The 16,127-nt window shown below is 48.9% G+C and overlaps 1 protein-coding gene across 1 annotated transcript in view; it reads right to left on the reverse strand.

Moving 5' to 3' along the window:
- Window positions 1-16,127, reverse strand: part of EPC2 (enhancer of polycomb homolog 2) — a 177,115-nt gene that overhangs the window by 19,650 nt on the left and 141,338 nt on the right. The window lies entirely within an intron of this gene.

The following is a 16,127-nucleotide window of genomic DNA, read 5'->3' on the forward strand; positions in this document are numbered from 1 at the left end:
CAGCTCCCCAGGATCAAAGTCCACTGCACTAACCACTAGGCTACTCCTCCACTAGCATTCTATGGGGCCCTATTACTAAGCTGTGGTAGGAACTAGTGCATGACTACCACATACCAAAAGGCACTGCCATGGGACGGGCTGAGGTGCCCCAAGTTAGTCTGCTGTTCAGCGTGTGCTGATCGCATACTAAAAAATAGTTTTTCTTTTTTTAGAATGGGAGATATGTCAATGGGCAGAGAGTAGGCATATCCTGTGCTAGTCAGTAGTGTGGGCACATTGCCGCACTCTGCCCGATTAGCATGGGGTTAGTGCATTGCCCCTTAGGCCCCGATGCTCAAAGGTAAACGCGGGTGCCATTAGCGCTGTATTAGCACCCACATTTACCTGCGTAGAATGTTCAGAGAGGTCTAACGTGGGAAACAATGAACATGCCAGGCACTAAGGCAGACAGCATGCAAATACTGTCAAGCTCATGTAAATGAGTTCATTTTGTATTCCTCCCCAATGCTCAGAAAAGAGTGCCCGAAACAAAACTGCCTTAGCGCTGCAAGAAATAACCCTGGTTTTGATTGCTTTTGGAAGCAGAAGGAAACCCGTACAAGCCTTTAAGCGCTGATTGCGAGAAACAGCAGACCCAAACAAAAGCACACACTGGCATCTGTTTCCTATGTCTAAATTTAAAACGTCCATGCTTAAAAAAAATTTAAAATGCCCAGTAAAAGCACACATTGGCGTCTGTTTCCGGCATCTAAACATAAGCATTCAAGGTAAAAAAAAAGAAAAAATTAAAAACGCTTATATTTAGGCAGCAGAAAACAGAAACCAATGTGTGCTCCACATTTGGGTTTTACCGGGTGCATGCACACAGGAGAAGAGCTAACTGTGGAACTCTTCTGCACATGTGCCTACAAAATTGGTGGCGGTAAGGGATCCCACAGTAATGGCCATGTACTAATTAGGAAGTATACAAATGAGTCCATTTTACCACCACGCTAAATGTAGTTGCAGCACATGAGAAACCCACAAGCTAACAACAGCATCAGCCACTTTTTAATATAGGCTTGTAAAAGGTCTCCTAAATTTGATTTTGACAAGCTCTCTGATACTTTAGATCACATTGTCTGATCTTTAAGGAAGAAAAACAGAACAGATGTTGATTTGATTATCTGATGCCCCATATTTGTTTGCTTTTCTTTCATACTAAATCTGAGAAACTTCTCTCTTGTAGGGCTTGATGAGATTTTGGCAGCAAACTATTCTTTTAGATGCTATGTGACTGGGCTTATCATTCCCATTGTTTTTGTTAATTTCAAGAAGCATAACTGTTTATTTCCAAAATGTTCTAAACCACCAATATTTAACAATTTTTCTTGCCATGGTGTACAATATCAAATAAATAATAAAAACACACAACCAAATTGTACCCAACCAAAATTACATATATAACACAAACAAAATGAAATCCTCTAAACCCACTGCTTAATACATAAAAGCAAACAACTGTCCCTTCCTGTCACACCAACCAAGAATTTACAGCAGATGCCAAGTCTGTCATGACCCTCCATCCCCACAGACTTGTTCAAGTAGCAAAATGTTTAACAGTTTTAACAGATGGCCAAGTAGATCTGCTGACTTTGGGGTCCTTTTACTAAGCTGTGCTAAGAAATGGACCTAGTATGCCCATACGTGGACCTTTCCCAGGCACTAAGCCCATTTCTAGAACAGGGAATGGGAATTCATAGCTACAATGCTAGTAGAGATTTGCACACACCGAAATCTTATGAAAACTCAGTTAACTGAGAATTATATAGAGAGAGAGATATTGCAGGTGTCACCTGTAACAGCAGAAAAATGGGTTTGGAGGGTGGAGTTGGATGCTGCACACTAAATAAATTTTGCAGAACTGTCTGCTCCAGGAAGTAGTGAGAAGTAAAGGTATAGACCAAAGAATCATGTCACAGCCCAGCAAATCTCCACTACAGAGGCTGACCTTAAATGGGCTACCAACATCGCCATGGCTCAAACATTATCAGCCGTGAGAAGTACTGTGGCTCCTCATCTGATTCCCAGGAAGGGTCAAAAGGAGAGTCCTCAAAGTACTCCTCACAGGTAGTACTGTTTATTTATTAATTAGGATTTATTTACCGCCTTTTTGAAGGAATTCACTCAAGGTGGTGTACAGTAAGAATAGATCAAACATAAGCAATAGACAATTACAGCAGTAAAAGTATTAAAAAACAATACAAAGTATGGCATGGTATACTACTTAAAATGTCAACACAATACGTAATAGAACATTATAGGTGATAGCGAAGGGTAAAGCAAAGATGTAACATATAGAAGGGTAGAAAAGTAGGAAGAGTTAGAAAGTAAGGTGATTGACTTAAAGAAAGTTGCACAGGAGGTTAGAGAAATGGTTAAATGTTATCTCAGTTAGAGTAGGAGTGGATAAACATGTCCTGCTGCAGTATATGCAGCTCAAGTACTCCTTGTGTGTGCGAGTGAGACTAACGAGTTAGTTACTTCTTCCAGTAAAGGCCTGGTTGAAGAGCCAAGCTTTCACCTGCTTCCTGAAGTACAGATAGTCTTGTGTTAAGCACAGCCTTTCAGGCAATGTATTCCAGAGTGTGGAGGCTACTCCGGAGAAGACTCGCTTGCGGGTATCACATTGTGTAATGTCTTTTTGGAGAGGGTGTGGTTAGTGAAAGTCCTTGGCGGTGTGTGGAGGCTCATCCTATTTTTCAGGTACTCAGGGCGGATCCTCTCATAAGGTCTGTGGTCACGCATGGAGGAGCGTCGAGATATAGACCAAGATGGCCTAGATACAGGATACTGTGGATTAGCCCTTGTGCTTGCAGGTTTTCTTTTACCAGATCCTTCCAAGATTTGCTTTATGTCAAAATGGAAAAGCAGATTACAGGGGTTCATCCCCCCCCCCCCCCCTCCAACAAGCCTACCACTGAAATCCAATAGTTGCCCATAATGGGTGTCATATAACACTTGCCTCTTTTGGGCAATTCCATTGAACAGAGGCTTGGAAGGAGTCCCTGCTTGGACAGTGATATTTGCCCAGCTCTTCTGGCCCAGATTATCCTTTGGGGCAGTGCTTATATGGACACCCTAATTAACCTGCCACCTAGGAACTCTCACAAATCAGCTCGTTCGTACCTAAACCTCCATTGCCCAGTTTTCTATGGCCTCAAGTATAACACCACTTATGCATCCTCCTTCTCCTATCTCAGCACTCAATTGTGGAATGGGCTGATCACCCGACCTTCAAGAAGCGCCTCAAGACCTTCCTCTTTAGTAGAGCATACGCTTCAAACCCACCTGGCATCTCTTCCTTCTGAATTCCAACTGACGTAGCGACACATTGTTCATCCCTACTCTTTCCCCCTTTTCCCACCTTAGCTTTTCCCCTTACCCCTTTACGATATTAATTGTTTGCTGAAGTGTTATTTGTTTTTATACAGTTGTACGCCACATTGAGCCTGCCCTTGGGTGGGATATAAATGCTATAAATAAATAAACATGCAGAAGGCACTAACCAGTGCAGCTTTGGGAGAGCCTTCCCCACTTTTCACTGCAATGATAACTGCAGCAGCACTTGGGATTACTGCTGCACTGCACCTGGAGGAGGGAAGCTTCAACAGTGCACAAGGTATACAAGCTTCAACAGTGCTGTTGCTATAAGTTTGTCAGAACTGCAGAGTCTCAAGACTCTAGAAAGACTGAGGGACAGATGCACAAAGATCCCCGCTACGAATCGGTCTGTATTTTCAAATTGGTAAAAATTACCAATTTGGAAATATTATTATTTTATTATTATTAGCATTTGTATAGCATTACCAGATGCACGCAGCGCTGAACACCTGATACAAAGAGACAGTCCCTGCTCAAAAGAGCTTACAATCTAAGTACAGAGGGAGTCCCAAAGAGAATCGCATGCAAATGAGCTGCTCACTGCTTTTGCGAATAGGGCACATTTGTATACAATGGGGGGGGGGGGGGGGGGGGGGGGGGGTGGAGCCAGTTGGCCAGATGAGAATGTGAAGAGCAGCCAATCGCTAAGCATGGCTGCTCTGCACATGCCACAGATGGCTTCATACACGTGGACAACCTGCATGTAAAAAAGCCATCTATAGCATATTTTTGTTTACATTGATCCAGCTTAATAAATGCTTCTGCAAGATACTTCCTGTAGCCACACTCCACCTCCTTTCCCAGAAAGGCTCCAATATCAACTGCCACAGAAGTGCCTGCCTGCCAATCACAGCATATTTAGGGAACTCTGGAGGTGGGGATTTTCAAGCTTCCAAAAACAGCACGGTGCTTCATGGGAAGGGGAAGAAGCAGAGGAGTATTAGAGTGAAAAGGGAGTTAAGCAGAAAAAAACGTGAAAAAGAGGGAGAGAGATCTAGGTTGCAAATCACAGTTTGAATCACACTTCTCATTGACCAGGCTGGAACGGCTCAAGCAGGGAGTTCCGAGGGGGGGGGGGGGGAGGGGATTTGTAGCTGTGTAGTAAGAAATCAAAGATCTTATGAGCACACTTTGCCAGCCTCAAGAACCCTACTGGTGTCCTTTTTTGGAGGATAGTACTGGCAGGAGCAGGGGAAGGAGTGGGAGATCAAGGATAGAAAGTTTTCTTAACAGGATTGGCCAGTCCGCAGCAAGCCACCAGGCAATACTGGCAGCTCCTGAACACCTGTTAACTTTTCCACGGTAAAGGCAGGAACTGCTTCTGTCCATTGGGTTGTAAAACGTCTGTGCATCCCTTTGCATGCACATTTGAATAGTAATTAGCTCATTATAATAGCTTTGCATTCTGTTTGCATTAGCTGCTATCATGATAGGAAAAGAGCTTGGAGAACCCCTTTGTGCATGTCTGGTTGTACTTCTTGCTCACTAAACCGGCTAGAACCAGTGTAAAAACCACACTGTTGGCTCGTTAGGTGCATCTGGGCCTAAGAGAAATAACACTGGATTCCATCTGGACAGTTCTAGACTTTCTACGTCATGTCTGTTCTGGCTTCATTAATACTACTATGCAAAACTCTATTAAAATTCAAGCCTTAGAGACAAGTGTCTAAGACTAAAAATTTGGTAACCAGAATGTCTCCAACAAAAGTACTTCCATCATCCCTAATTCAAGATAAATTGTTGGTGCACAAGAAATTGAGAAAGCGTGGGCAGTTTCACTAGATATGTCAATTTAAGTCTTTTGAATTTTCCACAAGTTGCAATGCTCTTTCCCTGAGAGCTGTTTCATACAATTTTTGAAAGAAGTTGTGAGGTATCCAGTCAGCATTTCCCCTGCTTCATAAGATTTACTACCTGTCATTAAAGGGAGGAGGAGGGGCAAGTGACTCATACAAAGCATTTGGTAACCAATGTTTCACCTGATATTTTGGATTTAACTAGAAGAGTGGAAGAATCTAGGGATGTAAGTGTTGAAGAAAGCCCTTTTGTTTTTCTTCATGATAAGGAAGCTATAAATTAGTTTGCATTTTTTGTGTCAAAATACTACCTTTATGTGAGAAGGTACCAATATTTTTGGATATCTGTAAATGGACTCAAAGGTAGGATGAAATGGATTCTGACTCTTCACAAGCAGGTTTCCTCTTTGGGAGCCAAGTTCATAAGATTTTCCTATAAATATACAGTTTGGTTGGAGAAGACTATGCATTCTATGAACCTTCCCAACTGATATTTCTTTTTTCTTGAATGTACAGGTGTTTCTAGACATGCTTTTGAAAAGGTTTGTTAATCTGGATGTATAATTGTTTCAGGTAGGGTTTCTATCCCCTTTTCCTTTTATCTTTTGGTCTATTATTTCCATGGTTCGGGTATTGGATTCTCTCATATTATGGTCTAATATGCAGAGTTTCTTAAAAAGCATCTGTAAAGTTTTGTCTATGTGGGGAAATGTATATCTTGCTTTTTTCCAACCATCTTTGAATTATTACTCTGAAATGGATAAAATACAAATTGAAAACTGAAAAAGCACAATCAGTTTAAATGTAAAAGTCCTTTGAACATTAAACTTTTGTCTGCAGCACAGAGCTTCCCAAACGGTGGGTTAGGACCCTAAATGGGATCATATAACCTGCCTTTAGGGTCACAAACTACGTGGGCTCTTCACAGGTGCATCATTATTCTGCACCTCCAGGGGTTACACAATTTTATTTGGCCACAATCATATCATGCAGTTCTTTCCTCTCTCTCTGTTAAAGCTGGACTGTATCTCCTGGTTTCATCAGCCAGCTCCAGTAGTCTTGTTTCTCTTTCCACTCTTTGAGGGTAATTTTATAAAGATTTTCTCACATGTAAAGCCTGTTACAAACACAGAAAAGAGCTTTTATAAAACTGGTCTAGAAACTTCTCAGTGCAAGGCCTAGATGGCCATGACAAGAAATAGCTCTCTGATGTTTCTCAACAGCCCTGAACTCCTAAGAGCTCTGCAGAAGTTTTAGTTAATTCATGTCAAAAGACCAGAACAGCAGGGCCTTTTATAGTTTCCTCCAAAACACACACAGGGAACATGAGAGTGAGAGAGAGAAAAAATGTGTGTGTACCTATCTATGGTAAAATTATGTATCATACCTGATAATTTTCTTTCCATTAATCATAGCTGATCAATCCATAGACTGGTGGGTTGTGCCATCTACCAGCAGGTGGAGATAGAGAGCAATCCTTTTGCCTCCCTATATGTGGTCATGTGCTGCCGGAAACTCCTCAGTATGTCCATATCCAAGCTCCATCCGCAGGACTCAGCACTTAGAGAATTACACCCACAAAGGGACACTCTGCCCAGCTCACCATCGCCGAAACGGGGGAGGGGAATTAACCCAGCTCATCCCCACACAAGTGGGGGAGGGGAATCCGTCCAGCTCATCCCCGCGGAGCGGGGGAGGGACACCACACCCGCCGATGCGGGGGGATCTGGCTTATCCTGCAACCGCAACCGCGGGAGGAGCTGACTGACCCTAACACCGCCGAAGCGGGAGGGGTACAAAGCTGCCCTACTGCCGCATGAAGCGGGAGGGAGCACCGGCAGAATTTAAGTCTGAATCCAGCCCCGTAAAACGGAGGGGAGAGGAATGCAGCAGCTCACTATAACACAAATCCGTCTCAACTCTTGAAGAATCCACTGAAAAACTTGAACACGAAGTCCTCCTGAACAGGAACTGAAGACTAAACTTGAACCTGAAATGCAACCAGAATATAAACAATACAGATATCTGGGAAGGGCTATGGATTGATCAGCTATGATTAATGGAAAGAAAATTATCAGGTATGATACATAATTTTACCTTCCATATCATCATGCTGATCAATCCATAGACTGGTGGGATGTACCGAAGCAGTACTCACCCAGGGCGGGACATAGAAATCCCTGACCGCAACACTGAAGCTCCAAACTGCGCCTCCGCCCGAGCAGCCACAGTCAAGCGGTAATGCCTGGAGAAGGTATGGGCCGATGCCCAAGTTGCCGCCTTGCAAATCTCTTCCAAGGAGACGGACCCGGCCTCTGCCATCGAGGCCGCCTGAGCTCTAGTGGAGTGAGCTTTCAGCTGGATAGGCGGCACCTTCCCCGCAGCCACATAAGCCGCTGCAATGGCTTCCTTGACCCATCTTGCCACTGTAGGCTTAGCAGCCTGCAGACCCTTACGAGGACCTGCAAACAGGACAAACAGATGATCCGACTTCCGGAAATCATTGGTCACTTCCAAGTATCTGATGATGACTCGTCTCACATCCAGATATTTGAGAGCAGAGTATTCCTCTGGGTAGTCCTCACTATGAAAGGAAGGGAGACAGAGCTGCTGATTCACATGGAAGCGAGAAACAATCTTGGGCAGGAAGGAAGGCACTGTGCGAATAGACACTCCTGCCTCAGTGAACTGCAGAAAGGGCTCTCGACATGAGAGTGCCTGGAGCTCGGAAACTCTTCTGGCTGAAGTGATAGCCACCAAAAAGACTGCTTTCAACGTCAGGTCTTTCAGAGATGCCCTCGACAAGGGTTCAAAAGGCGGCTTCTGCAAGGCTCTTAGCACCAGGTTGAGATTCCACGCAGGCACCACTGAGTGCAGAGGAGGGCGCAGGTGATTAACTCCCTTGAGAAAGTGCACCACATCTGGCTGCGAAGCCAGGGAAGCACCCTTCAGGCGGCCCCTGAAGCAAGCCAGAGCCACTACCTGGACTTTAAGGGAACTGAGCGACAGGCCTTTCTCCAGACCTTCTTGCAGGAACGCCAACACTGAAGAAATTGGAGCAGTGAAGGGAGAAAGTGAGCCTGCTTCACACCACGCTGCAAAGGTACGCCAAACCCTGGCGTAAGCAGTAGAAGTAGAGTGCTTCCTCGCTCTCAGCATAGTGGCGATGACCTTGTCTGAGAAGCCCTTCTTTCTCAGACACTGCCGCTCAATAGCCAGGCCGTAAGACCAAAGGGGGAGGGATCCTCCATCACCACGGGACCTTGATGCAACAGGCCCTGCTCCACTGGCAGCCGCAGAGGATCGTCCACTGAGAGCCTGAAATAGTCCGCATACCAGGGACGTCTGGGCCAGTCCGGACCCACCAGGATTATCCGGCCCGGATGCTTTGCCACCCGGTCTAGCACCCTGCCCAACATGGGCCAGGGCGGGAACACATAGAGAAGCTCCTGTGTCGGCCACTGTTGGAGAAGAGCATCTACTCCCAGGGATCGAGGGTCCCGTCCTCTGCTGAAAAAGCGCGACACTTGGCAATTGGCCGATGACGCCATCAGATCTAGGCTCGGCTGGCCCCAGCGCTTCGTGATGTCCAAGAACGCCTGAGCAGATAGCTGCCACTCTCCGGGATCCAAGGTATGGCGACTGAGAAAGTCCGCCTTGACATTCATGACTCCGGCAATGTGGGCCGCTGACAGCTGTTCCAGGTTCGCTTCCGCCCACTGGCATAGATTCATGGCCTCCTTGGCTAGAGGGGCGCTCTTGGTACCTCCCTGGCGGTTGACATAGGCCACAGCCATGGCATTGTCCGACAGGACCCGTACTGGCTTCAACGCCAGTACCGGGAGGAACTCCAAAAGCGCCAACCGAATGGCTCTGAGTTCCAGGAGGTTGATAGACCACTTTGCCTCTGCAGGAGACCAGAGCCCCTGCGCTGTCCTTCCCAAGCAGTGGGCTCCCCAGCCCGACAAAGAGGCGTCCGTCGTGACGACAATCCACTCCGGGGTCACTAGAGGCATTCCTGCAGACAACTTGTCTGTCTGCAGCCACCAGCTCAGCGCCTTGCGCACTGCTGGGTCCAAGGGAAGGCGCACAGCATAATCCTCCGACACCGGAGTCCAGCGCTGCAGCAGAGAGTGTTGTAGTGGTCTCATATGAGCCCTGGCCCAGGGCACTACTTCCATCGTGGCCGTCATAGAGCCCAACAGCTGCACATAGTCCCAAGCCCGAAGAGGAGAGGCTACTAGGAACTGGTCCACCTGAGCCTGAAGTTTGACAATCCGATTGTCTGGCAGAAACACTCTGCCCACTTGGGTGTCGAATCGAACTCCCAGATACTCCAGGGACTGAGTCGGGCGCAGCTGGCTCTTCTCCCAGTTGATGATCCACCCCAGGGAGCTCAAAAGAGCAATCACCCGGTCCACAGCTTTGCCGCACTCTGCATAAGAGGGGGCTCGGATCAACCAGTCGTCCAGATAAGGATGGACTTGTACTCCTTCCTTTCGCAGGAAGGCCGCGATGACCACCATTACTTTGGAGAAGGTCCGCGGAGCAGTAGCCAACCCGAAAGGGAGGGCTCTGAACTGGAAGTGTCGGCCCAGGACTGCAAAACGCAGAAAGCGTTGATGAGGAGGCCAGATGGGAATATGCAGGTACGCTTCCTTGATGTCCAAGGAAGCCAAGAACTCCCCTGCCTTCACTGCCGCTATAACAGAGCGGAGAGTCTCCATGCGAAAGTGCCGCACTTTCAAGGCCCGATTGACCCCTTTGAGGTCGAGGATAGGCCGGACAGAACCTCCTTTCTTTGGTACCACAAAGTAAATGGAGTAATGTCCCTTGCCAATCTGATTTTCTGGCACCGGAACGACCGCACCCAGGCGTATCAGGTTGTCCAAGGTCTGCTGCACTGCCACAGCTTTGACCGGAGACTTGCAGGGAGAGAGTACAAACCCGTCTCTTAAGGGTCGGCAGAACTCTAGCTTGTAGCCGTCTCTGATGACTTCCAGAACCCAAGCGTCTGAAGTTACCCTGGTCCACTCGCCCAGAAACGAGGACAGGCGTCCTCCAATCTGCACTGGGCTAAGGACCAGGGCCCCGTCATTGGGTACGAGACCCTGGGGGAGGACCGGAGGGCGCACCTCCGGTACGGCGGTCTCTGCGAAAGGAATGCTGCTTGGGGGAGAAGTTCCTTTTGAAGGAAGAGGGGGCAGAGGAGCCCGACTTGCCCGGGCGGTACCGACGGGCTTCCTGAAACCGTCCTCTGGAGTTACCAGGGCGAGCACCACTGGCCCGAGCCCTGACCTCTGGTAACCTCTTGCCCTTAGACGTGCCGAGATCGGTCACAATTTTGTCCAGCTCGACCCCAAAGAGCAGCTTGCCTTTAAAAGGCAACTTAGCCAGGCGGGACTTAGATGCGTGGTCAGCAGACCAATGCTTCAGCCAAAGCCACCGCCGCGCAGAGACTGTCTGAGCCATACCTTTAGCCGAGGCTCTCAAGACATCATACAGTAAGTCTGCCAAATAAGCCAGGCCCGATTCCAGGGCCGGCCAGTCAGCCCTCAAGGAAGGATCCGAGGGGGAAGCCCGCTGCACAATCGTCAGGCACGCCCTGGCCACATAGGAGCCACAAACTGAGGCCTGCAAACTTAAAGCAGCCGCCTCGAAGGACGAACTTAAGGCCGCCTCCAATCTTCTGTCTTGGGCGTCCTTTAGGGCCGTGCCACCTTCCACCGGCAACGCCGTTTTCTTAGTCACCGCAGTGATTAAAGAATCCACGGTAGGCCAAAGAAAGGTCTCCCGTTCACTTTCAGGCAAAGGATAGAGGCGGGACATAGCCCTAGCCACTTTGAGGCTCGCTTCCGGGACATCCCATTGAGCCGAAATCAAAGTGCGCATGGCATCATGCACGTGGAAGGTTCTAGGCGGGCGCTTCGTCCCCAGCATAATGGCGGAGCCAACAGGGGCTGAGGGAGAGACGTCCTCTGGAGAGGAAATCTTCAAAATGCTCATGGCCTGCATTAACAGGTTGGGCAAGTCCTCTGAGCAAAAGATCCGCGCTGCAGAGGGGTCATCCGCTCCATCCGAGCGGGAATCCGTCTCCTCCAAGGAATCCCCAAAGGACCGTTGGGAGAACTCAGATACGCTGCCTTCATCTACATCAGAGGAGACAGAGTCCTCTAAGGCCTGGAAATCCACCCGAGGGCGTTTACTTCCGGGGGCCTCAATCCCTTTATCAGACAAGGGAGCAGGGGCAGCGTTTTGCATAAGGAAGGCCTGATGCAGCAGCAAAATAAACTCGGGGGAGAAACCCCCCAGACTGTGCACTTCAGCAGCCTGGGCCACAGCCCTAGACGCACCCTCAACCGGCGCTCGCAAGAGCGGGGGAGAAACATGCTGCGCATCCAAGATGGCGTCCGGCGCGACACTCCGCGAAGGAGCCGCGCGGGAAGGACGGCGCTTAACTTTAGCCGCTTTTCTGCCGTCGCCCAAATGAAGGGCGGCCACGGCATTAACGTCTCCCACCTCAAGGGCGGCCCAAGAAGAAGCCGTCCGAGCAGCGTGGCCGGCCAAGATGGCGTAGGCGAGCAGCGGGGGATGGGCGTTTATGGCGGGAAAAACCGCCGCACCGGAGGAAGAACCGGGACACTGACCGGCCTCCAAATTGACACCCAACAAGGGCGAAACAGACTTTAAAACCCCCGCATCCCCGCTAGACGCGCACACGCGGTCCGGGGAGCGATTCTTTGCGCCCTCGCCCTCCAACGCCATCAGCCACATGGAGATCAATCGGGGAACCCCCTGCCCGCTACAAAAAGGTAAAATTACCTGCTTTCCGCTCCGAGCTGTAACGACCTGGTGTCCCAGTGAGTAGCTGCAATAAACGTTTAAATAAACGTCGACATAAACGCCCTTAAGGACGTCCAAAAAAAAATTTTTTTTTTTTTAAATGGAGCTAGCGGGAGGGGGGGAGAAAAGGAGGGACCTGGCACCACCAGGTTTGCACTTGCTCAAGAAGAGCCCTCAACCCCAGGCACTCAACAAAACCTAAAAATTAGGCTTGGAGGCCTAGCCAGAGCTGCTGCTGTGTGTGACCACCACCTGCTGAGATAGAGAACATACTGAGGAGTTTCCGGCAGCACATGACCACATATAGGGAGGCAAAAGGATTGCTCTCTATCTCCACCTGCTGGTAGATGGACACAACCCACCAGTCTATGGATTGATCAGCATGATGATATGGAAATATATATTGTGATTACACAAGTGTCTGCTCACCAGCAGTGTCAGGAATGATGGAGCCCCAGTAGAAATCATCTTAAGGTGAGGCAGCAGATGAGTGTTCAACCACAAGCAGTGAAACGTCTGCTCAAAAGCCCTACCTATATCCTTCTTTTCCTTAGAATCATGTCCCCATGTCTGCACCATGATTCAGTTCTCTGCAAGCTGATCGTGGTAAAGTACGTTTGCAAAGTCTCATGGGATTTGAAACCGAGACTTCCTGAACTTCCTGGACTGCATAGCTAGATCTTACTGAGAGCCAATGTGAGAAACACAATGTTTGTGAGGCAGCTCTGCAAATAGCAAAATAAAGGTAGTACGTAAAAGAATCCCAATTGCATTAGTTGTCTGGGAGTGACTTATGAGAGTGAGAAAGACTGTATATAGGCTGGGGGAATGAGCGAGAGAGAGACTGGGTGAAAGCTGGGGATATAAACACAAGAGAGAGGGAGAGAGAGGGTGAAGGCTTGGTGGGAGGTATGAGCAACAGAGACATGGGGGGGGGGTATGAGTGAGAGATATATTGGATGAAGGCTGGGGGGGGGGGAGTATGAGAGAGAGAGAGAGAGATTGGGTGAAGGCTTGGGGAGGGGAATATGAGAGAGAGAACAACTGATGGGGATCCAAGCCATAGAGATATGTGAAACAAAAAGAGGCAAAGGGGTGTTATCACACAGCTGACAGCAGTTTTGGGAAAGGAGGCTGCTGGTTTTTGCCAGTGATTTGCAGAGGCACCTTAAGGAACTGATTCACTAACGTTTCTTTACTCACAGACCTAGAACATGAAAAGAACCTGTTTTCAAAAGAGCTACTGATGATTTGTATGGGATTCCCATCCTTCCTTCTCTCTTAAATCCATAGGAGACAATGTTGGAGGGGCGAGGAACGAAAAGTGAGAGGTCTCAGCTGCAGGCTCCTAAGCTTTTGGGCTGGCTCACAGATTGGGGATAGGACCAATGAGGTGCTCTGTCTCTGAAGCAGAGGGTGAGCACAAAAAGTTGTGGATATGCTCTCGAATAGCGATTTCAAAACAGCATAGCTGGAATAATGTCCCTGAACCCTAAACCTGCCCCAAAGAGTGAGAATGGAGAATCAGACTAAGGAGCTCATCGTATCACTTACTTCCATGAAGAAAGACTCACTATATGTTGCTTCACCCAAGAGCTGCTAGCTCCCACAAAGGGATGGAAACAACTTCTCTGCTCTGTGGAAGACTGACTCCCACAAAGACAACATCAGGATTCTCTCATGGAATACAGAACCCAAACGCTGCCTGGAAGGAGATAGACTACAGAAAAGGAGTTTGGTAAAATAGAGATCCTAATCTTCTACCATGAAAGCCCCTGAACACCATGCTTCCCAATGACCTTAGATTCCCAAGAGGTGGGCAAATCCTTAAGGTGTCTAACAGGAGTTCATCTCTCCAACAGGCAGGAAACATACTCCTCCAGATGTCTTCACTTTAAGGCTAGAATCAAGTGGTTCCTGTAGAGGACATTCTTTCCCTAGCGAGCAACCATAGCCAAAATAGAGGTGGGGGAGGGATGCTAGCCCTGCCTAGCACTGTACGATTTCCCCACAGATCAATGTCCCTAAAGGCTCCCTTGGAAGCTAACTAGAAGACATAGGGATATCAGCCCTTCTCTCTCTAAGAAGCTTCTCCATGAGGCTGTCTCCCCTGCGGGAGAATAAGTACCTTCCATCTGCTAAAGTGGCTGCAACTGAGCTATCCAATAAACACACTGGGGATGGGACCAATGAGGTGCTCTGTCCCTGAAGCACAGCCAAATCTAAAAGGAAGAGAGCAGCTTGTTTACCTCTGTTCAACCCAAGGCCTGCAGTTCTTCAAATTTGTTGGTTTCTGCAGTCAGAACTGCAACCCCTAACCCTTAAATGTACTTTTTTTTTTTTTTTAAATGTGAAGAAGTCTTTATTAAGAACTAAAACACATCAAAACTACAACCAACCAATATGAAGGAATTCTCACCTCCAACGTTCTAATCTTGCTGCCTCAGACCGTGGCTCCTTCAGAGTTGGTCTGCTAGGCTCCGTAGATCGCTGACGTCACCGGAAAGGAGACACCAGATTGGCTCGGCGATAAGGTGCAGGAGCAGGAGGGGTACGTCACCCGCAACACTGACCAACCGCAAGACAGGAGCAACAGGCCCCGCCCCTGCTACCCTCGCCGCAACATCACGCCCCCCCCCAGGTCTCCCTCCCTCCCAGATCCCCGAGTTTCAGGGTCTCCCTCCCACTACCAGGATCCTCCCAGTTCCAGGATCCCCCCTCGCTCACAGTTCCAGGATCGGCGTAGCCTCCCTTCCTCCCGTCCACTGCCAGCCCCCCTCCATACGAATTTTTGAAGTCTCACTTACCCAGTCAGGGTTACGGCAGACTGCGGCGGCAGCAGCATCGGTAAACGGCGTACAGGCACGGGCCATCTCTGTCTCTCAGGTCTGGTCCCACCCTTGCGGAAACAGGAAATGAGGGCAGGACCAGAGCTGAGAGACAGAGACGGCCCAAGCCTGTACGCCGTTTACCCATGCTGCTGCTGCTGCCGCCATACGCCATAACCCCGACTGGGTGAGACTTCAAAAATTCTAAGGAGGGGGGCTGGCAGTGGACGAGAGGGAGGGAGGCTACGACGAACCTGGAACTGGGCGGGAGGGAGGATCCTGGTAGTGGGAGGGAGACCCTGAAACTTGGGGATCTGGGAGGGAGGGAGGAAGGGGGACCCTGACACTCGGCGGGAGGGAGGGAGGGAAATACTGGGAAGGTGTGTGAAATATGCACGAGGCAGTTTGGGGGGGGGCTGTTGGATCACCTCGGGGGGGGGGGGGGGGGGGGTAGAGGGGGGAGTGGTGACGACCTTGGGGAAAACGTTTTAGCGCCTGTTTCATTGTGTTCAGAAATGGGCCTTTTTTACTAGTTACAATATAAAACACAACCACAAGGACAGCAAAGTTTCCAAAGCAACCGTGTACCCCGTGTAGCTAATAACAGCGCTCAGCAAAAAGCCATCCAATGAACCCTGGGATGGAAGACCCCTGGCTCCAGGGGAAACTGTTCTGCCAAAAGCACCTGACAATGAACTGGGCATCTCTGGTTTCTAGCATGCTGCTCTCACCCTTACACTAGACCCTCCCCCCTCCTACCCCCAAGCCCAAAGGGGTGGGGTAGGGAAATAGCTACCTGTAAGGTAAGCGACAGGAAGCCCGGACCCCAAGGCAGGATCAGGCTCTCATGGTACACATCTTATTTTTTTGGTTATATACAGAAGGAATCTTCCAAGAAAGCTCCTGCAGGCTGAGAGTCCCTATGACAGGGACAGCATACAGACATCAACAAGGCTGCCATTCCTACCAGTACACAAACTTCCCACCCCCAATGGGGAACAGAAACAGTCACCATGATTCACCTGCTCCTCATTACAGGAGGGCTACAAGCCAGTGTGGTTACTACAAACAAAAAACACAGGCCCACAGCCAACAGTGATCCGGCACTGGAAGAGGAGAGGGGATGCCTGACTACTCATGAACATGGTCTCCTCTGGCCCCAGGTGAAGAAGTATCTCCAAAGCCAACTGCAAAATTAAACACGAACCTTCACTTCCATAGCACACAGCACTGGAAC

This window comes from Microcaecilia unicolor, chromosome 7 (genome assembly GCF_901765095.1).
Source record: "Microcaecilia unicolor chromosome 7, aMicUni1.1, whole genome shotgun sequence".
In the NCBI taxonomy this organism is placed as follows: Eukaryota; Metazoa; Chordata; class Amphibia; order Gymnophiona; family Siphonopidae; genus Microcaecilia; species Microcaecilia unicolor.